The 22,396-nt window shown below is 42.8% G+C and overlaps 1 protein-coding gene across 1 annotated transcript in view; it reads right to left on the bottom strand.

The window, feature by feature from the left end:
* Nucleotides 1–18,220, bottom strand: part of Thsd7b (thrombospondin type 1 domain containing 7B) — a 949,886-nt gene extending 931,666 nt beyond the window's left edge. The window contains exon 1 of the mRNA XM_052200991.1: nt 18,024–18,220. The gene's annotated coding sequence lies outside the window, so the exon portion shown is untranslated. The remainder of the gene's footprint in view (nt 1–18,023) is intronic.
* Nucleotides 18,221–22,396: the final 4,176 nt, after the last annotated feature.

The raw sequence follows: 22,396 nt of genomic DNA, 5'->3' as shown, positions 1-22,396 counted from the left end.
ACAGAATTTATAGTCTTGTTCAACAGCAATTGATTTTTTTCATGTTTCTGGGGATGCTCCAACTTCCTACAAGTATCCTAAGTTATCAAAGAAAGATTAGTCTATATTCAGTGGACTCTCTCGGATTCCTTTTTTATTCTAGTGCATTTCATTTAGGAAATGCTTAAATTAGCTCTTAGAGGATACAGGGTAATGTGTTCAGCACCATGGAAAGAGTCCAAATATAGTGAGAGGCTTGTGGTCTGCAGTGAAATCAGGACATTTACACTAGAACAAGATTTATATTGATGCCATTCATCAATAAAGATGCAGTTTTTATGCTCTAAAAATTGAGTCATCCCCTGGATTATGAGGAACTATGAGTTGGCTCAGTGAGTAGCATCACTTGCTATTATAACAGGTAACAGGAAACAGGACTTTGACCCTCAGGATCCACATGGTAGAAGTAGAAAAGTCATTGTCACCAATTGGGCCCTGATCTATATATCCATGATGTGCATGGGTGTGTTTTGCCCTCCTCATAGACAAATAAATAAAATAAACTGAATATTTTCCAAAGGAAAAATATTATAAATTATAATTAGGAGTTGCTGTTCTGACTGAGAACTTGTTGTTAAGAAAAATACACATGACATACATAGTCAGTAACATGCCACAAAACAAACAGATCTCCAGGAAACTCTGGTACCCACTTAATAAAATATAAGTGTCCCAAAAAAGAAATAATAATAATGTAGAAATCACACAGTGGGAATTCAGTGTCCTCAAGCGTGCACGAGGCACACAATGAAACTATAATGTAAACTCAAATGTGTTATAAATTTTACTTAATGCCAGCTCTGATGAAAACAAGCGTGTCATTAGCTGTGGTTTTGCTTGACTTGTTGGATTTGAAGGGTACTTTGGGGATGGTTTTGATGAGCTGAGTTTCTTTTAAAAAATGAGCTGATGTGTTCCTTTTTTCTCCAGATAAATCTGAAGGAGTGTCTAGGTAGTCAGAGTCCTCCCTTCCCTTAGAGCAGGCTTCAGGGCTCAGGGAAGGCTCATTCAATAAATGCCTGTGCCTCACAGTTACAGTGGCATTACTGAGTTTTTTTCTCTTTTAAATGAACTGATTTAACATTTCTCTACTTCAATCTCTGCTAGCACCTTAATTTCCTTACATTGACAGTTTCTGACTGAACAAAAAGGGTTACAGAAAAGTAAATCTGGAACAAGGTATGGAGGCACATGCCTGTAATCTCAGCACCAAGAAGCTAAGACAGGGGACTCATGAGTTCCAGGCCAGTCTGGGCTACACAGAAAGAAAGTAAGAGAGAAAAAGAAAGGAAGGAAGGAAGGAAGGAAGGAAGGAAGAAGGAAGGAAGGAAGGAAGGAAGGAAGGAAGGAAGGAAGGAAGGAAGGAAGGAAGGAAGGAAGGAGGAAGGAAGGAAGGAGGGAGGGAGGGAGGGAGGGAGGGAGGGAGGAAGGAAGGAAGGAAGGAAGGAAGGAAAGAAAGAAAGAAAGAAAGAAAGAAAGAAAGAAAGAAAGAAAGAAAGAAAGAAAGAAAGAAAGAAAGAAAGAAAGAAGAGAGATAGAGAGGGAGGGAGGGAGGGAAGGAGGGAGAGAGGGAGGGATGGGGAGGAAGGAGGGGGAGGGAAAAGGGAGGGAGGAGGAGAGAGAACAAAGGGAGGTGAGGAGAACCTAAGATAGGAGAGAGGGGAAGAGAGGAGAAGGAAGAGGAAGAGAAAGGGGTGAGTGGAAAGGGGAGCAGAGTAAACTTGGAATAAACGTAGAGTGTAAAACATGCATCTAAACTTTCATTGAGCAACTCCAGCAGCAATTCTTAGATAGCTGATAGAGGGTCTTTTACAACACCTTATAAGCTTATCAAAACATTCATCACTGAACTATAAATGCTGGCTTGTCATGTCTTAGGTGTACATTCCTGTGCAGAATGCAGATGGATTAGAATGGACTGGCTGGGAAGGCAGAGTCAGCCTGTCAGGCTGGGGATAAGTGCTGTGGGCATTCTGTTCCTTCTCTCAGGATGAGGAATGAGACACAGGGGCAGGTACAAGAGATGCCAATGCCTATCCTGAGCAACCAGAAGTGGCTCAGTGACTGTTTCTGTGCCAAGTGAGGCTACCCCAGGTCTGGAGGAGGAAATTAATGGAAGAAGCAGAAGACCTAGGAGATTGGAGGGACAGTTTGGATAGCAGGAAGCTAGTGATGAATTCTGAGCAGGAAGGCAATGTGAAGGACTCGACTACATGGCAATGATACAACCAAATAAGTAGAGAACAGCACCAAGTGGATTTCATGTGTTCCTGGAAGAAGATCTTATTGGCAGCGCTGTTGACCAGAATATTCTGTGGGCACTCCCTTCGCTTTCTCTGTGCTCTGGATCAATAAACACTAGAGCTTCTGAGAGCACCCGTGTCTGCGAGCACACTCATCCTCACACTGCTTGAAGCTTCCACCCCTTAACTTATTGGCTGCAAAGTCCTCTTGGAAGAGGAGCATGTCTGTTCTTGCAGCTCTCCCGCTACATAGTTAATAAACCGTGCACTATAAAGCATTGCTATCTTGTTAATAAATCAGAATTAAGTCACTTTTGATGCATGCAATGTCTTGTATAATCAGAAAAGGCACATGTGCCACCTTCCACATGAGTTTGCAGTTTATTCTATTTTATTTTTTTGTCAAAGAATGTTGTATTTCATTCTCTTCCAGTTTACACCCAGTTACAAAGCCACTCATCGTTCTGTCTGACTCTTCAGTGCTTAAGTTGACAACTTTAGAACACAGAGCCAAAATGGCAGGGTGATAAGGATTATGCCAATGCACATTTGGCTCCTTTAGTGTACAAGATTCCCGTGTGTGTGTGTGTGTGTGTGTGTGTGTGTGTGTGTGTGTGTGTGTGTGTAAAGTTGATGTTGGTTGTCTTTTTTAATCACTATCTTAATTTTGGAAACAGGGTATCACACTAGCCTGTGCTCCCCATATCAACAATACTGACTGCCCACCAAGGCCCAAGGATCTTCCCATGTCCACCCCTGAAGCACTGGGAGTGCCAGTCTGCATCACCACAGTCAACTTTACTGTGGTTTCTGGGGATGGAACTCAGGTCCTCATGTTTTCTTAGCTGGAACCTCACCCAGTGAATCAGCTCTCCAGGACCTTTAATTACATCTGTATTCATGTTCATCATGAATACTAACTGGAAAACATCCACTGAATTTGACAACTGGGAATGAGTTTGTATCTTTGACGAGATGTGTTTCAGCTATTGTCAAGACCAGACCAGGTAGCTTTAAGTGTAAGTTTAAAAATGCAGACACTGACATGGTACTTGCAAAGCTAAAATTCTAGGAAAAAAAATAGAAAATATGAAAATGCCTGAAAGACTATAGCTGGCTTGTTCCATGAATGAACTTCTGTCCACACAGAAAAAGCACTCTACATTCGCCATGTTGCCTGGTGTTTCCTTTCCCACCACGCATTGCTGCCCTTGGCTGTGGTTTGAATGAGAAACGTCCCCCACAGGCTCGTGGATCTGAACAGTTCTTTTCCCTCTTGCTTGGGGAGCTTATGGAGTTTTGAAGATGTGCAACCTGAAAGAAATATGTCATGGGGGCAGACCTTGTGGTTGTATAGCCTTGCCTCACTTCCTGTGTGCTCTCTCTCTCTCTCTCTCTCTCTCTCTCTCTCTCTCTCTCTCTCCTTCACTATGCTTCCTGACTTCCAGGCTGGTCTTCTGCTTCTGCTACCACGTATCCCCACCATGAGGGACTGTATCCTTCCCCCAGAACTGTAATCCAAGGTAAACCATTCTCCCCTAAGTTGCTTTTTTGGTCAGGGTATTCTTTTCTCTGGAACAGATGGCTACCTGACACACTTTTATCCATAAAGTTTCTTTTAATTGTCTAAAACCCATACTCTGATGAAGCTATAGAGATTTCCCCAACCTCAACCCAGTGTGATTTATTTCTCTTTACTCCTTCCAGGTACTTCTTCCACGGGCTTCAATCAAGTTCTATTTGTGAACACATCTGATAACAAAGACTACGAACTAGTTGGCCTTTCTTCGTTACTCGTCCTGAATTTTCATTCTTGTCATTATATATGTTTGTATACCTATACCTGTATACCCCACTATATTCTTTCCTCCTACTCATTCTTCTAAAAGGCTTCATGGCATAAATGCCTTCATGCTTCTGCTCTCAGTTGTTGGGGCTGAATGATGACCTTGCTATTTCAGATGCTTTCATTTTGACAGAATTTACCAAACATGCATGCTTGCCAAATGTGTTGCCAAATCAATGAATAATTTTATCCCTGCCACACAATGGCAAACACCAAGACACCAAGACTGTTTATCTTAGATTATAAGGATTGGGGTCTTGCTGCATTTTGACTATGGCCATCTCAATTTTGAGAACTATAGAATTTGAGAATAGGATGCAGCCTTTTCATTAACCAGTAAGCAAGGATAAGCTGCACTGCCTGCACACTGCCTGCGGTGGTGTTACTGTTTCAAATAAACCCTAAAGAAATTTTGTGTGTCTTCAGCATCAAAGTGCTACATGCAATGTGATTTCAGAAGGAAAAGGTGTAGAAGTAATCATCGTTAAAGAATCATGTGTATGGTCAGGATCAAAATAAAAAAGAGTGGAAAATTTTTGACAGAAACAAATACATAGATGGGGACCTAACTGTCTCCCTCTGCATACAGGATCTCTTCATTGATAAATTCCCATACATTCAACTCTTTCTCCGAAGTATATTTTTCTTTTTTTTTTCTGAATCTCTATACACAACTTTATGAAGGCTTCTTTGTCCCTGGTAAATTGTGGGGTATCTCTCTACATGCCAGCTGGAGAAAAATAGTACATGGTGTTATGGTCAAGCAGTGTGGAAGCATTCACTATGAATTGAAAAACATTATCTCGGTCTATAAAAGGTGAGATCTATCATACTGCTGGCACATTACCACAGTCAGTTCTACAGCTTACACTGCCCCATAGTTTTTCACTGCTTCTTTTTGCTCACAGACACTAAGAGTAAGCCAGGTATTATTTAGCCCTTAATTTTTCAGGAGACACTGCCATCCTCACACAGGCATATGGAAGCACACTGTTTGTGTGTGTATGTGTGTGTGTGTGTTGTGTATACACATGTGTGCACAAACACACGCAAACATGATGAATGTGCATACTACTCACAAGAATGCATGCAATGCAGGAAATAAAACTCAAGTCCTCAGGAATGTTTGCCAAGTGATGTACACCTCAGCTACATCTTCAATCAGTCTCCTTAGACAACCTATGAATGTGGCTCCATCCCATGACATACTTTTTTTTAAATTTGATATATATTTTATTTACACTTCAAGTGATTTCCCCTTTTCTGGTCCCCCACTCCCCGAAAGTCACATAAGCCCCCTTCCCTCCCCCTGTTCTCCCACCCACCCCTTCCCACTTCCCTGTTCTGGTTTTGCCTTATACTGCTACACTGAGTCTTTCCAGAACCAGGAGCCACTCCACCGTTCTTCTTTTATGTTTTGGGTATTCCAGTTTTCCAGGCTAATATCCACTTATTAGTGAGTGCATACCATGATTGATCTTTCGAGACTGGGTTACCTCACTTAGTATGATGTTCTCCAGCTCCATCCATTTGCCTAAGAATTTCGTGAATTCATTGTTTCTAATGACTGAATAGTACTCCATTGTGTAAATATACCACATTTTTTGCATCCACTCTTCTGTTGAGGGATACTTTGGTTCTTTCCAGCTTCTGGCAATTATAAATAGGGCTGCTATGAACATAGTGGAGCATATATCCTTATTACATGCTGGGGAATCCTCTGGGTATATGCCCAGGAGTGGTATAGCAAGATCTTTCGGAAGTGACGTGCCCAGTTTTCTGAGGAACTGCCAGACTGATTTCCAGAGTGGTTGTACCAATTTGCAACCCCACCAGCAGTGGAGGAGTGTTCCTCTTTCTCCACATCCTCGCCAACACCTGCTGTCTCCTGAGTTTTAAATTAAAAAGCATGATGGGATATTCTGGTCCAGTTAGTCGGTTAGAGGTCATTAAGGGTAATAATCAACAGAGATGAACTGAACATGTCAGCCAAGCAGATGCTCACAGTGGCCAGAAGAGAGTGTCAGACCTCCAGAAGCGAGAGAGGTTGTGACCTATCTGACATGTGGGCTGGGAACAAAACCCAGGTCCTCTGTAAGAACAACAAGCACGCTGAACCACTGAGTCATCTCTCCAGCACTGACATGTGACTTTTGAGCATCACTTTCCTCAGATGGGTGAGCATACAGACAGAGAGAGGGCACAGGTATATGAAAAGGTGATCCAATTTGCCAAGGAAAGAAGATGAATATATCTCCTCTCCATGCAATTTTTATATTGAAATTGGTTCTTTGTACTTGGTTTTATCTATTCCATCTTATGGGCACAGCAGGTATTCATCAAACCACCATTCAGTTTACTCACATAGCTTACAAACACATCTTACACTTTACACTAGCTTGTATTACTATGAGAAAAATCACATTCAAGAAATGCCTAAAATAGAAATTTCACTGGGAAAAATATCATGTCCAGAGGCAGTATGCTTAGAGTCTACTGCCTCCAGACTCCACATGCAGAATCCAAGAAACATGCACATTCTTTTAGGTGACATATCTTTAAAATGCACCTTCACAAGAATCTTCCTTACCATGAAGTTTAGAACTCTCAATATCTTCTTTTAATGAGCAACTATAAGTCTGTTTAAGATACCTGTATGGAGAGAGGGTCTTTACCAAAAAATGACTTGAAACTACTGAAGTTTCACACTAACACATTTTACTCAGGAGATGTTTCAGGCACAAAGAGAACCCAAGAATCCATATATGCTTCTCACAAGGAGAGGACTGCCATCCTCTGATTCTTTAACTGAATGATGTCACACGCCAGAGGGCCTGTTTCTGTCAGAAATCCAACTTGAGCTAAGCCTTTCATCTCTCTGAGGAAAATGCAACCTGTCAGGAAATGAGTCAATCTTACCAAATGGTTACTAGTATTTGACCAGAAATATCACTCTGGTGGGTCACATGTCACTGCTGGCTGCAGTCATCATAACAAGGATGTAGAAAAAGGGGACCATCTTTTGGTGAAGCCCTTCAGGTATATGCTAGTTGATCAGTTTGGCTCATTGTAAGGGATATCATTTATTTTTATATGCTCCCTGCAGATTCTTGAAAAGTCTACGTGGTAGGCTATACATATAATCTAACAAATCCATAGAAATGGACAATAAAAATGACAAAAGAAGTAGGGGTTACTGAGCTGGGAGACAGGGGACAAGGTGACTTAGTAACTTTACACTATGCATGAATACTTGTCAAATGGAAGCCAGACAAATATATTTCATCTTCACCAGTGGAAGGCATGTAGAATTTAGCCTTTTACAGATGAGGGGCACAGAAATCTTCTTGTCTTATAGGTTGAGGAACTAAATGTGTCTCTGAGAGACAGTATGTAAGGGATTGCATGTGAGTGTGTGTATATGTGTGGTATATACGTTCACATCATATGTCATTTGTCTTCCTTAATTGATTTTCCACTTAACTTTGACATAGGGTCCCTCACTGAATCTAAAGCCCATACACTGAGCAAAGTTTTCTAGCCAGGATGCTCCAGGAATCTACCTGTCTCCATCTCCTCAGCATGGTGTTATACATAGTATTACAGATATGTGTTCAAAGTTTAGTCTTCTCACAAAGATACTAGAGATATGAATTCATATAGCTTCTCAAATACTTCACTGGGTAGTTGATCTCCATAGTTCCTAAGAGTCTCCCTCAAAACATTATTCATGCTAGCGTTTAAGGGTAAACTTGATAAACATATGTAAAGACTTGGGATACATGTTTTAGAAACCAACTGAGTAGTCAAAGCCAATGGAAGAGTGCCTTTGTTATGAGTGTGGATTGGAAGGATACACAACATGGAATCCATCAGCACTGTACAGGTAGCTACTTGGTGCTCATTGAAGAATACAGTTTAGCTTGCAAGTGTAAAAGACAGATGAGATTTTGAGACATGTTACATCAAAGATCTATAGCATCTCACGAATAACTTGTCTAAAACCCATACATATTAAAGTGAAATGCATAGATATATACATGTAATAGCAGATTTTACTAACATTAAAATTAACTTTATTTTGTTATATGACTAGTAGGAAATGGAAGAGTGAACATGTGTTTTGTACTCATGACTCATCATCCAGTTCTGGTGAGAGTGCTATTCTAGAGCCACCCTGTGGGATAAATGCTGAGCTAGGCCAATTCATTTACTGTTACCATATCTACAAAATAATAGTAGTACTAGCAGCAGCAGAGGCATTAAGAACTGGATGTGGTGGCAAGCATATTTAATCCTAGTGCTTGGGAGGTAGAGGGAGAAAGATTTCTGTGAGTTCAAGGTCAACCTATTATTCATAAGTGCCAGGCCAGGCAGGGCTATGCAGCAAAACCTTGTCTTGTTTTGTCTTGTCTTGTCTTCTCTTGTCTTGTCTTGTCTGTTTGTTTGTTTGTTTGTTTAAATGAGGCATGGTCTCTCACTGGCCTAGAAATCACTGACTCAACACCAATGGTCTTCCTCTTTGCACTTGCTTCACCTGGGAGGGAGTATCAGCACAAATCATCACACCCAGCTTTCTTGAAGGGATTCTGGAGATTTGAACTCAGATTCTTATGCTCTAAGACAAGAACTTTAGCAAAGGAGCCTTCTTGCCAGCTCCCTCAAAAGTTTTTAAAGAGAATTTTCCAAACTAATACACATATAGCAGCATCTGGAATGTAGTGTGACACAGAAAACTGTCGATCCATGCACCCTCTCTGCATAATACTCTGTAATATAGTTGTTTATCCTCCTCTTGAACATCCACAAAGAGGAGGAACTCACATTTCCGTGAGAACACCTATCACAGTTTCAGACAGCTCTGAATATGAACATGTTCACTCCTGGAATGGTAAAAAAAAAAAAAAATCTCTGCAACTCCAACTCTTTTTCACTTCTTTATATATGATTCTGTCAGGAGCAAAGAGGGAAACTGGTCATATTCCAATTGCTATATTTCTGTGCAAAATGTTAAGAGACATCAGTATGGGACATGGGTTTATTATACAATCTCATATAAACTCCACATCAAAAAACTTCCTGCTGACTAAGATCCTTTCAATAAAGAGATCTTTGTAAATTTTAAGTAATTTTTATTTTTGTTATTATTTGTGTGTATGTGTGTGAGAGAGAGAAAGAGAGAGAGAGAAGAAGGAGGAGGAAGAGGAGGGGGAGGGGGAGAGGAGAGGGAAGGGAAGGGGGAGGGAAGGGGGGAGAGAGAGAGACAGAGAGAGAGAGAGAGAGAGAGAGAGACGGAGGGAGGGATAGAGTTTAGGTATACATGTCCTATGTGCAGCCTATGTGTGGAGGTCAGAGGACAGTTTTTACAGATAGTTCTTGCTGTTCATCGTGGGTCTGGGAATCAAACTCAAGTTGCCAGGCTTTTGCAGCAAGCACTTTTACCTATAGATCCACCTTGCAAGCCCAATAAATAATACTTTAAAGCATGTTTTGGGGGCTGTAGAGATGGCTCAGCAGTTGAAGAGTGTGCTTGATGCTCTTGCAGAAGATCAAGGTTCAGTTCCTAGCCCTTGTGTATGGTGGCTCACCATTCGGCAAAACCAGAATGGGGAAGTGGGAAGGGGTGGGTGGGAGGACAGGGGGAGAGAAGGGGGCTTATGGGACTTTCAGGGAGTGGGGGGCTAGAAAAGGGGAAATCATTTGAAATGTAAATAAAAAATTATATCGAATAAAAAAAAAAACAAGAAAAAAAAGAAAAAAACCTTCAACTCCAGTGCATCTGATGCCCCCTTTTGGCCTTTACAGAGACCTGCATGTGCAGGCAAACATCCATTCATATGTACATGCATGCATACATACATACATGCATGCATGCATGCATACATGCATACATGCATACGTGCATACATACATGCATGCATGCATGCATACATACATACATACATACATACATGCATGCATGCATACATATATACATACATACATACATACATACATACATACATACATACAAGAAAATAATAACGAAGTATTTTTTAAAATCAAAAGCACACTATGATTTCTCACAAATGCTTCAGTCGGGACTAGCTCCTATTCTCTCAGAGACATCATCTCCTAGACTAAGGATACCTTCAGCGGGTACACATGACACAAAAACGGTGAATATGAATATCGTCTGCCCACCTCTCTCAACCCAGTCCCAGGAATGACCAAGGTCACTGCCATCCACTCCCATTCACATCTGCAGTCTTACCACTCCCTTTCTTTCTCTTGCAAATTTCAAAGCTAAGATTCCCACACAGCTGCTCAAACAGTTCTGTTTTAATAATCCACTTAATGAAAAGGAACATGGATGTGGTGGGGATTTTCCAGTTCTGAGTTTCCTGAAACTGGCAATAGTTTCTCAGAAAGCCAACTAAAATAAAATTATGTCTTGTCTCAGGATTCTGCAACTTCTGTGGCCTTAGACAAGGTGACTATTGAGTAGCTATTTCCACAGAAATGAAACCATCCATCACCTCATCCTCCATCTCCCATCTCCACCCCTGGTTCTTTAAGATTCAGGAAGTAAAATTTTATAGGAATAGGGAAATCAACAATGCTCACAAGTCTCTGGAAGCTCCTAAAATTTACAAGACCCACAACGCCCCTTCCTAAGGCCACATGTGTAACAATCACTATGGAGAGGAGACACTGCCTGCCAAGCTGCCTCCAAGTCATTGGAGGAACTCCAGGTACGCAGCTTGTGGGTGTCACCACATATAGCACAGTGGACCTTTCATGGATGCAGCTTTCTTTAAGATAACCAACCTCCTGGAGGTAACCCTGAAAAACTAACCTGTTGTCTAAGCTTGAGAAGAATTGTTTCAGTCAATTGGGCCAGTGCCCTACCTTGGGTGAACAGATGCTTTTATTTTTTTCTCATGTTTCCTTAGGAAAGATCATAAAAACAATTCCAAGGTTCCCTCAGTCCCAGCATCCTAATATGAAGAGAAAAAAAAAAGATACTGAAAATGTCTCCTGCTTTGAAATAACAGGATTAGACAAAGTGGCTCTCATACATTCAGTCTGCCGCATGTCGGGGGTCATTGATAATTGGCAGCCACTGTCCTTGGCCACCGGTGTGCTGTTAGTCCTCTCCCAATATGTCCTCAAATGGCTGTTGTCACCCAGGCCCCTGTCACTGTCTCCTCCACAGCATTTTCCAGTAGAGAGGGCTGCCCTTTCCCATTCAAAGCTGGTGCCATCAGAACTCCACCAATAGATGCTAATGAGGAAACAGATTTAATCAAACAATAAAATTAGATTTTACCCCCTGAGTTGTTTGGGCAGAGAAAGGACTTTATGAACTACCCTAATCAGAGAAATCTCAGTGAAAACCTAATTAAAACTGAGTTTTAACTCATAGGTAGGATTTGGAAAACTGCTGAGAGAGGAGGTGGAGAGAAAAAGTGTTTGTGACCTTCTCAGATAAACTGTGAGTCTTGTGGGTGACTTGAAAGAGACAGGTTTGATAGAAAAGGGCAGATAACGAGAAGTTGATGAACTGGTACAAGTTCAAGTTGATGCAGGATCTAAAAGGTTATTTTTCTATGTAAGTAGTCTTTCTACTTTTCAGGGACCATCTGACAGTGTTTAAGTTTAGTCACAAGAAATTAAAAGGGGGCGAGCAAAACGGATTAGCAGGTACAAGCGATTGCTGCCAAGCTTGAGAGTCTGAGTTTAAACCCCAGAATGTAGAAAGTAAAGAGAGAAAACTGACTCCGACAAGTCAGTTCTCTCTGACTACCACACATGTGGGCATATGCCTATACAAGATTCTCTCTCTCTCTCTCTCTCTCTCTCTCTCTCTCTCTCTCTCTCTCACACACACACACACACACACACACACACACACACACACACACACACGACAAATGGATGTTTAAAAGATAAAAAGAAATCTCAAAGAAAATATGAAAGATTTTTTTCCTCAAAGGATTTTGTAGGGCATTAACAACTGACCCCTCTGTGGTTGTCCAGGAAACATTACAACTTCAATAATATGATAATCTGTATAAAAACAAAGCTTCAAAATGAATGGAAGTAAGTATAAAATAAACCAACTTTAATTCTAAAGACTAGACAGGGAGGAGGCAGGGAAGAAAAATAACTACTTATTTCCTGAAGAAAAAAAAATCTGTCAAATTCCTCTTGTACACATAATTTTGATGAAGGGTCTGAACAGCATTGGGGAAGATCCTGCAGTGAGTGACCTTGATTAGAAATTTGGTTCTGGCCCTACTAGTCCTATTTGTATCACATGTTTCATGTTTAAGCATCTTCATGTTTCTTTAGAGAAGCAAATCAAGTTGAAAATACAGTGGCTTTATCGGAATTGATAACTCAGGCTTCCATACCTTGAGGCAATCAGTACACCACTGTTTAAATAGATATAAATGTTATAGGCGAAGCACTACAATATAAATGCAAACGGATTTTAAATTCAACTACATAGGATGCCATTGGTTGCACTTAGTCTTGTCCTGCCTAAAAACATCCAGAGATAATATTAACATATTACAACTGCTAGCACTCAGGTACAAGCCAACTGGAAGATGCAATAGCCTAAAGAGGGTGATACTCCTAGTAGCTGAAATAATACCATCTAAGGAAAGTTAGGGGAGCCACCTGCAGGACACCAGAGTAGTGGAGCTGCCAAGGGACCTGCACTTGACCCATTTAGCAGGTAAATGTATGGACATACTTTGATACTTTTCATATCCTGTATGACTGTACCAATCACAGTGGCCAGATCACCCCCAAAACACCTAACATAAGCACAAACCATAGAAACCAATACAGGAGCATCCAGAAGCAAACTCAGACATCACTGCAAGCGTCGGTCTTACTATATAATTAAAGCACCTCACTTATACCAACTACATGGTGTGCTTATAATAATACCATCTGAAAGGACCCAAACTTAAAGTAAGCATTACTATAAAACTATACACCAGGACCAAGGCAACCGTGCCTGACTGCTGCAAAGTTTCCAGCTTTTCACAATGTTGTGATTCTTCCAAAAGTAATGGACTGTTCAGTAACACAGCACCAGGGCGCCATTCTGCAGCCAGCCCTCAGGCAGGCAAGTGGGACACAGCAAAGAGCTTTGCCTGCAGTCACAAGGCATTCAGGGATCAGTTGTGCACTAGTTACTTGGGATTCCGTTTTTAGCTGCTGCATATTTAATTACAAAGGGCTCACAATTAAAATAATGCCTAGAGATGCAAAAGCACAAGCAAGCATTGTAGTCTTTGCTGCAAAATTCCTTCTCCTCTGGTGCTGATAGCCTTTTCTTGCATGCAGGAAACAGTGCCTTGTGAATTCCCTCCTCTAGGTCAAGAGTTACACCTTTCCCTTATGAAGACTATTTTTTTTAACCTACCCTCTCCCCACAAAAAAAAAAAAAAAAAAAAAAAAAATCTTCCAGAAAAGAAAAAAAAATCTACCAGATGTTTGTGTCACAGCAAAGAGTTGTTTAAGAATTATTCAATCACAAATACCAAATAACCAGAAGCGAATATGTTCTCTGAGATGCTCTGAAATGCACTGGGTTTTTTTTTTCCAGCTCTGTAGCACAGTCACATAACACACCAGTTCTTCCATGTACCAGTCAGGCATCTTGATTGTTCACTTGACAAGCTGAGTGTGAATTCAGCTCTCCGCCTTTTGCAGTGACCACAAGCTTTTACCCAACATGAACTCTATTCCACAGCACCTCTAGTGTTCTAAAAATTCACCAAAGGAACAGAAGGAACTGAATTTCACTAATTCTCTGCTTTCCTCTTTTCTTCTGATACAATACTTGATCTAGTAGCCATGGGTGCTCATTTTAAACCATCAGCTAGAAAGGGGACATTTATTTCACCCTACCAAGGCTCAAGAAACTTCACAGAAGAGGAGGAGGTTCAAAGACTGTAAGAGTTACAGGTTGGGAGTGCTTTGAAAATACCTCCTGGACAAGATATAGCCATTGCCCTCAGGAACGCACTGTGACTGTGATTGCCAGCCCAACACATACAGAAGACAGAACCCATCACTAGCCCATCAGACTAGGAGAAGGCTCAATGTCCAACTTGTCACTGGGAGACTCCGGACAATTAATGGGTGTTGAGAGAGTGAGGTGTCTCTTTCTTTGATGGTGCAGCCGTTGATAAACTCTCCACATTCCAGTAAATAACTCTGGACTCTGGCTCAACAATGTAACCCCAATTAAACACAGTGGATCCGAAGCAAAGAGACCAAGTGGGGTGGCTCTGCTGGGATGAAGATTTTAGGAGGAAAGAGAGAAGGCTCAGCAAGAATAATCGTAGTGAAAACTAAGTGTATATGTACATGAGATTGTCAAAGAATAAATAATAAAATAGACAGAACTCGTCAGCGGATTATTGCAAGCAACTGGCCACCTCGTCAGCCATGGCTGTTGTCCTCTGGGGGTGGGGTGGGCAATCAGTAGCATAATCTCAATTAATGGAGAAGTTTTAAAGGAGAAAACCTGGGGATAAAAACATTTAACTTGGAGCAAGCTGCCTGTGAATCGAGATGTGCTCACCTGAAGATTCCAATCAGACTCCCAATAGTAAACTGGGAGAACTAAATCATACCTAAAAGTCTTCCCACATTCACAGGTTTGATGTGTTAATTATCACTTAGATATTAATCCTGCTAACAACTCTAAATTAAGGGCTCATGGTATAGCTACGAAGCTGCCTGGTGCTAAAATGATTATGGCTGCATGTCTTTTAAAGTTGTATCCTGGGAAATATCTCCTTGCGAAAACATAAAGAACGTAACATTAAATTCAGACTCAGAACTCTAGAAATTTACAGTGCCCATGCAAGGGGTAGCGGGCAGTAAGCTACCCTTTGGCTGTTCACAGCACAAGCCTCTGCCTCTGAAGCCTGGGTTTGTTATGGTGCTGTTCATCTTTTCCCCAACAACTGGTATAGTTGACACTATTTAGAATTCTTTAATCTGTTTATCTCAATCATTCACTTAATGTATCGTATCATTTGTCATTTTGACGGTTCACTGAATAGGACCAGTCAGCCTTTCTCCATCATTCTATTCAATCCTTTCAATCAAAGTTATTACATTAATACCTAATCTTAACAAAGGTGTACAGAACATCAAAATTGCAGTTTGGGCAAGATGGCTTTCTTTTTTTCTATAAAAGAATTGTATTACTCTAGCTTCAACTTCTGAAGTACAATTAAAAGGGGTTGACAGACTGAAAATGGTTCAGACACTCCTCTCCCATTAACTTCCATCCTAGCTTTTCATTCTCTGTTTAGTCAATGACTTAAACTTCATTTTTACAGATATAATAAAAAATAATTATTTCTTCAGAAATAAGACTGGCAGCAAGTAGACAAAGTTCTCAATGGCCTTTGTAAAGAAGAACTTCTTAAGTATCATTTTCCTTCCATCCTCTCTCTTTCCCTCGAAAGGCAAGCTCAGTAGAGAGCAGAATCGTACATTTAGTCACCAACTTACCAATGCCAATCCTCAAAACAGTAGTCTGTGTTTGCAGGCTCTTTATGATCGGTAATCATTTCCAACCTGTCTAGCCTTTCAAGTTTTTAACAAGCAACAACTTAGATGAAAAATAAATGAAGAAGGATTAAGAAATACTGCAAAGAACATTTTTTGAAGAATCAATTTAAATACTTAGGAAAATATTGAGTGAAGCCATTGTATTTCAAATAGACCTAAGTATTGTATCTCACAATAGACCTAACAGGTCCACTGTCCATGGGTGGCACTCTCCAGGATATCTCCAAGCCCTTGGGGTGTCTTTAGAGCTCTAAAAGCTACACAGAGCTTCTGGACCTGTCTATGAGAACATATGAGACTTCTTCACATCCTCTAAAGCAACATGACTCTCACAATTCTTTAGAATCATATGGATAAGTTGCCACAGACCAGAAAAATAATCTTTCCAATCCTTTTTCATTTAAATTTGCATGAACAGGAGTTTCCAGTCCTTGGTGTCCAACAAGTATACAATGATCAGGCAAAGTAGAAGCTGGTCTGGAGGATTCCCTCCTGCTGTTTCTTTGCCCCTAAGACAACAGGGAACTTGTCACATTAAGTTTACAAAGAAGGCTCTTGCTAGTAATGGCATTGAGGTTTAAAAACAGGAGAGCATCACAGGAAAGCCTTAAGACTGAAACTTTCTATATCCTTCAACCCACAAAGTACAAAGCACACACTCACCACTGAACAGGACTTCTGGATTTGGTTAGTGGTATCCTTAAGTGGCTCTCAGGGAGGGGCTTTCCCTGTAGATAGCTCCTCCCAGTTACCCAACAACCCCAGATTGTTTTCTGAAATGCCAGAAGGAGATAAGATCTCTCTAACACCCAAAGATAGTCTAGAAAAAGCAAACTCCAGAAACACAATACACATACACACACACACACACACACACACTCCCCACAGGCTGGTTGGTATGATCTCTGCCTGCATAGATTACCCATCTGATAATAAACACTCACAGATGTGTTGAGAAAACATCAGGAAGGTGCTTTCCACACAACCACCATTTACAAGAATACTTGAAGGAGGGCAGTAGCTAATTGCCAGCAGACTACTCCAGCATTAAAAGGAGCACCACAAACCCTAGCACTTTCTACAGAGCGGACCAAAGTCTTCTGATACCATTGGACTCCACTCACTGGGCAGAAATTAACTCGCAGGAACTCTTAAAGGATGCTCACTCTTTAAGAATTTTCAAAAGAAAAAGGCACCATTAAATAACAGCCCTGCCTCTACAAGTGTGTGTGTGTGTGTGTGTGTGTGTGTGTGTGTGTGTGTGTGTGTGTAAGAAATACAGCCAGGGAATGTTTATTGCCCTCATCATCAACTACACACACACACACAGAGAGAGAGAGAGAGAGAGAGAGAGAGAGAGAGAGAGAGAGAGAGAGAGAGAGAGAGAGGTCCAAGCTTTCCAACTTCAAGACTCAATGTATGGGGACGCCAGAGAGCTGAGGTTTCATCTCCCTTTTCAAATAACTTTAATGGTGTATATAGAACATGCGAGATGAAAAGTGGAAGCGGTAGGAGAAGGACTGCTCCTTCTTCTCTTTGCTTCCCACTCTGACATGCTGGACCCGTTCTCTTCTTCTCTCTCTCTCTCTCTCTCTCTCTCTCTCTCTCTCTCTCTCTCTCTCTCTCTCTCTCTCTCTCTCTCTCTCTTCTCTCAAAAAGCAATGTGGTATCCTGCGTAACCTGTGCGCTCCCCTGTCTACCAGGACACCCCTCGCCACCTCAAAAACCTTGGGCAGGTAAACTGTTGCTGTGGCCTTCTGCCACTGCAGGGAGAAATCAGAGGAAGCCGCAAAACTTCTTGGCTTGCTTGGGTATCCTCTTGGGTCCGGGAGCACCCATGCGCGGATTTCGCAGTCCGGGCTACCCAAAGGGGACCCTTCACTTGACCAGTTTGGAAAACCTACAGAACTCCCTGTGGTGGGATCTGAAAGCTCTAAGGTTCCACACACAGGATAGGGAACCCCCGGTTCCATTCATAGGCTCCCCACAAAGCATGCTGGAACCCCATGCTTTCTCAGTCCAATTGCCCAAGTCGCGGGGTGTCCCTGCCTGCCCTCCGGATTAGAGTATCCAAGCATTCTTCACCCCAGCAGCCAAGCCTTCCCGCAGCCCAGAGCCAAAGGCTCCGGTTCCAAGTTCCCGCGACTGACTGGGAGAAGGGACGAGGGAAGGTGCCTGGCTAGGAAAGTCTGTGCGGAAGGCGCCCCCAGTCGGGGCAGCTATCTCTCCATCCGGCCAGCCAAGGGGACCCGCGGCATCAGTCCCTGCCAGCTGGGGCACAGCGCGGCCGCACTCACCAGCCTCGCCCGAGCCGCAGCTGCAGCTTCTGGGAGCCGCCGAGCCCCGAGCTTCCCCAGTGAAGATGATGGTGTGTGTCGGGAGACCACCCATTCCAGCGTCTGGCAACCCGGCTGCGACTCTGGCTGTTCAGCACTGAAGCAGGAGGAAGAGGAGGACGAGGAGGAGGAGGAAGGAACGGCGCAGTCGGACGCCATCTGCTGTACACCTCTGCGCATCCATTGGCTGCCTGGTGCGTCCCTGGGAGTCGCGGGGCGCCGGGCCGCGGGGAGCCACCTTGCGCCTAGCCTCCCACAGCAGCTGCTCCGGTGCCCCTCCCTCATGCCTTCCCCTCCTCCCTCATCTCTCCGCCGGCCCTCCTCCCCCTCTCTGGGTTAGTGCACCCTTCAGACCCCAGGACTCGCCAAACCAGCTCCCCTGGCTGAGCTGTCTGAGGTGCAACTGGCCTCAACCCCCTTGGCTCCCCTGCATCCCCCAAAGCAACTGTTTTCCAACTCTAATGCTTCTGGAGTGCAGGTGCTTGCTAGGTGAGGCAGACTCCCCAGCTGGGTTGAGCACCTGGTGCCTAACCACTCTGAGCCTGGGGAAGGCACAAGGGGAAGTCCAAGGAAAGATGGGGTGGGGTTGATCTTGGCACGTTTGCCTGCGGACACTTACTGAGCCATTCCTCAAGCTTCCCCAAGCCTCAGAGTTCCCCCACTCCCGGTGGCAACTGAAAAAGATAAAGATCCCAATGGTGCCCGTGGGAGAGGCACACTAGGGGCGCCTCTGTAGAACCAGTGGGGTACTAAGGCAGGCATAGCCCTGTCAGGAGAAGTCCAGAAACTGCCACTGCAAGTCAATCAGATACCTGGGGGAAAGCACCAGGATCCTTTGGTTTACAGCATCCTTGGTCCTAGATCCAGTGAGGTGTGGGAGGCTGGGAAGCTTGCCTCCCAGACAGGGATGTCAGAGGAAGGTAGTAGCTTAAGACTCCTAGCCCACCCAGGTGAGGTAGGCTGCAATGCAGCCCAGATCCCTCTCAGGCAGGGAAGGAAGGAGCTTGAGTCCTGAGGGTCCTTTGCCTACTCTGACACTTGTTCCAAACCCTCCTGGTTTCTGACAGCTTTGATCCAGAGAACTTCTTAAGCTTGTTCAGAGAGATGAGGTTGCTTCAAAAGGACGGAAGGGGACTACGGGGAGTAAAGACTTCCTATTGCCAATTACTGGGAATTTCGCTTGTCTTAGCTCTTTAAAAATGTGAGTGCAGAGACAGCAAGGAATGTATCCTTATTTTATTCAGCTCCTGGCACGCCATGGGTGTCTAAAAGAAGCAAAAAATAATAATGATAAAATTAAAGCTTGATGTCATAGCACAAATTAGATTAAAGAGATAGAGTAGCTAGGATCTTCCACAGGGGCACAAACAAATCAAAAGAATGTAAGTTCCACTGTAAGTGGAAATGTGAATATTTTGGTGGGACAGGTTCTGAGAGTGGGAAGCATTAGCCCTTGAACTCAGGAACCTCTTTTGTCCTGGGGAGCTCTGTGCACACATTCTGGGCTATATCTCTCTTTTCCAGATCATTGTCTTAAAAATACATCAGCTGCCATCCATATATCACAGCATCTCCTCAAATTCAAGACCACATGATTTGTTACCCCCAAGTGGTAAAAAATGCCAAGTAGAAATGGGTCCATTATATTTTATTGTAATCTCTCTCTCTCTCTCTAAATACACACACACACACACACACACACACACACAAATCAATAGTCAATGGGTTTCATTTAACTTGAGAAACAACAACCAGAGAGAACCATTTCTGCTTACTTCCCAGGTCTCAAGCTTCCCAGAAGAGATGCTGCATCTCCAGACCCCATCCCAGGCTCACACGCTCTGATTACAAAGCTTGGCTCTACAGCCTTTCTTCAATGGGCCATCAAAGGTGACATTAGAGCAAGCCACTCATGGACACCTTGATACTCACTTCCCACACAGGGACACCTTGGCACTCACCTCCCACACAGGGACACCTTGGCACTCACCTCCCACACCTGTGTAAAGGTATCGGCTTGTATATTTTTCTTGAGGTTGGCAATTTGAACCTGCATTCTCAGTTAAAAAGAGGCTCATCCTCACTAATCCCATACACTACCTCAGCAGTCCTTTATGATGCTCACGAGATGACTCCTTGGATTTCTTTTAAGATGCAGCTCTGCCCCTCTGTCACTCTGGGTCTCCTGGTGTTTAGAACTATAAATATAGATAATACTCATATCCCAGTTACATTCTATGCATTGTTGATGGGAGCATATTTGCATGTGCGCACGCGCACACACACACAGACCACACACATACACACACACACACACACACACACACACACACACACGGTTTATGTGTTTGTGTACATATATATATATATATATATATATATATATATATATATATGTATGAGCATCAGGGGTCAACATTGGGTTCCTCCTTTTACCATTCTCTACCTTATTTTTTGAAAGACAAGGCTTCCCATCGAGCCCGGTGCTCACTAATGCAGCAGGACGGAGTTAGCTGTTCAGCTCCACAGCATTTCTCCTCTCTGCCTGTCTGTCCAGCTGCTTGATTTCAGGCACTCCTCTCTGCCCCCAGACTGTTGTCCTGAGTGCTAGAGATCAGAACTCGTGATGCAAGCACTTTTTGGCTGGACCATCTTCCCAGCTCCTATGTTTAGGTTCCTTAAAAGAAAAGAAGAATTCGGAAGAACGGCGTCCAAGTGAGTTCTAAATATAAAGAACCGTAAGTATTAAACATCATTACTTCTCTCTCGGCTTAGCCGGGAGACAGTCACTTCCCTTAAAGGCATTGTGCTGACCATGGTCTTTCAGGAAAGTCACAGGGTAAGATGACAGACTTTTACCTTACACTGTGTAATAATGCATAAATCTACTAGAAGGAAAATGCAAACCAAAAATTCATTCTAACCTCATCTTTCTGTTGCTAGCCCCAAACCTCTGGCTTATGTTCAAATGGAATTTGCTAAAATACCAATTTCTCCCTAACATCATCAGCTTTGGTCCTTAGAAAAGCACTGGCCTTAAAAAAAAATCTGCATTAGATGAGGAACATTTAAAGGCTAGCCTAGGCAGGAAGATAGGCAAGAAAGACTGTTAGAAACAGAAATTTTACAGAATACTGTACCAGAGAAAGGGTTTGGAAGAACATAGCCTTGAGAGTAGGTGGCATCATTATCTGAGAGGAATGGATCAATAGGGGTGGAAAATAAGCTGGAGGTTAGAAATTCCCATAACCCCCATACACAGATGGCAAAGGCGCCAGTCGCCACCCTTCTAACAAGTGTAGAGGAGACAAGAGAACAATAGAAGGGGGAGGCCTGGAGGCCTGTTGGGATTCATTCCCCAGGGCAAGCCAAAGCTGGCTAGCGATTCAGAGGAAAGTAACCCTTGCTATCCAGGCCCTGTTGGAGTTTAAATGTTCATTTTGTTGTTGTCCGGTACGTTCGCCACCCTTGCTATTTCTGAACACCAAGTTTTCCATACAGGATAACAAGCTTGGGTGAAAAAAAATCATGTAAACAAAACAAGCAGGTGGTGACAATAACAAGAGATAAAGAGGGCGTGCTGATAAGGAAACCCAATTTGAAACAAGAGTGAGAAGCGAAAATGCTAGCCTCTCAGGCTTGCTACCCAGGAAGTCTCTGCTCCATCTACAATACCCATGTGCAAGGAAGCAGGGGGTTCAGTCCAACACTCAGGCTCTTCGAGGGAGCAGATCAGGAGGAGGAGGGAAAGAGAAAAAGGGACTATGATTGTCTCATTTACACAATTCATTCGGTCCAATTCCAGGTTGGCTGAGATCCTGTGGCAAAACTGAACATTTTTTTTTCTGCCAAAAATGAGCATTTAGTGTTGGCATAGATGTGCGAGCCTTGACTTTGGTCCAGTAATTTGATTTTGATATGTCAACATCTTAAAATACAACCTAATGGTAACGTCTTGAGAAGCAATGCAACCTAACTCCACTGGCCTCTGGCCTGGCTCTGCCCCACTGAAGCACCAAGATCTTCCCAGAATACCCTCAGCATTCCCAACTAAGTCCCAACCCACCAGCCTCAGTCACACATTAAGATATTTGCTGTGCGCCTAGTGTATGCCTGCTAAGACAGTGTTAGGCATTTGTTCTCCCGGCAATTTAGCTGGCTGAGTATTTTGCCCCCATGAAGTTTAATGTCTAATAGGAACAATAAACACAAGGACCTACATGTGGTGCTGACAATATAACATTAAAGAAAAGAAAGCAATGTCTACAAAGATATGAGCCACAAGGAACAAACACAAAGGGACAAGTGCAGGTAAAACCTCCCAGAGGCAGTGA

Source organism: Apodemus sylvaticus, chromosome 12 (assembly GCF_947179515.1).
Source record: "Apodemus sylvaticus chromosome 12, mApoSyl1.1, whole genome shotgun sequence".
NCBI classification, from domain to species: Eukaryota; Metazoa; Chordata; class Mammalia; order Rodentia; family Muridae; genus Apodemus; species Apodemus sylvaticus.
The sequence above is the reverse complement of the archived record's forward strand: the minus strand, read 5'-3'. Positions and strand labels throughout refer to the sequence as shown.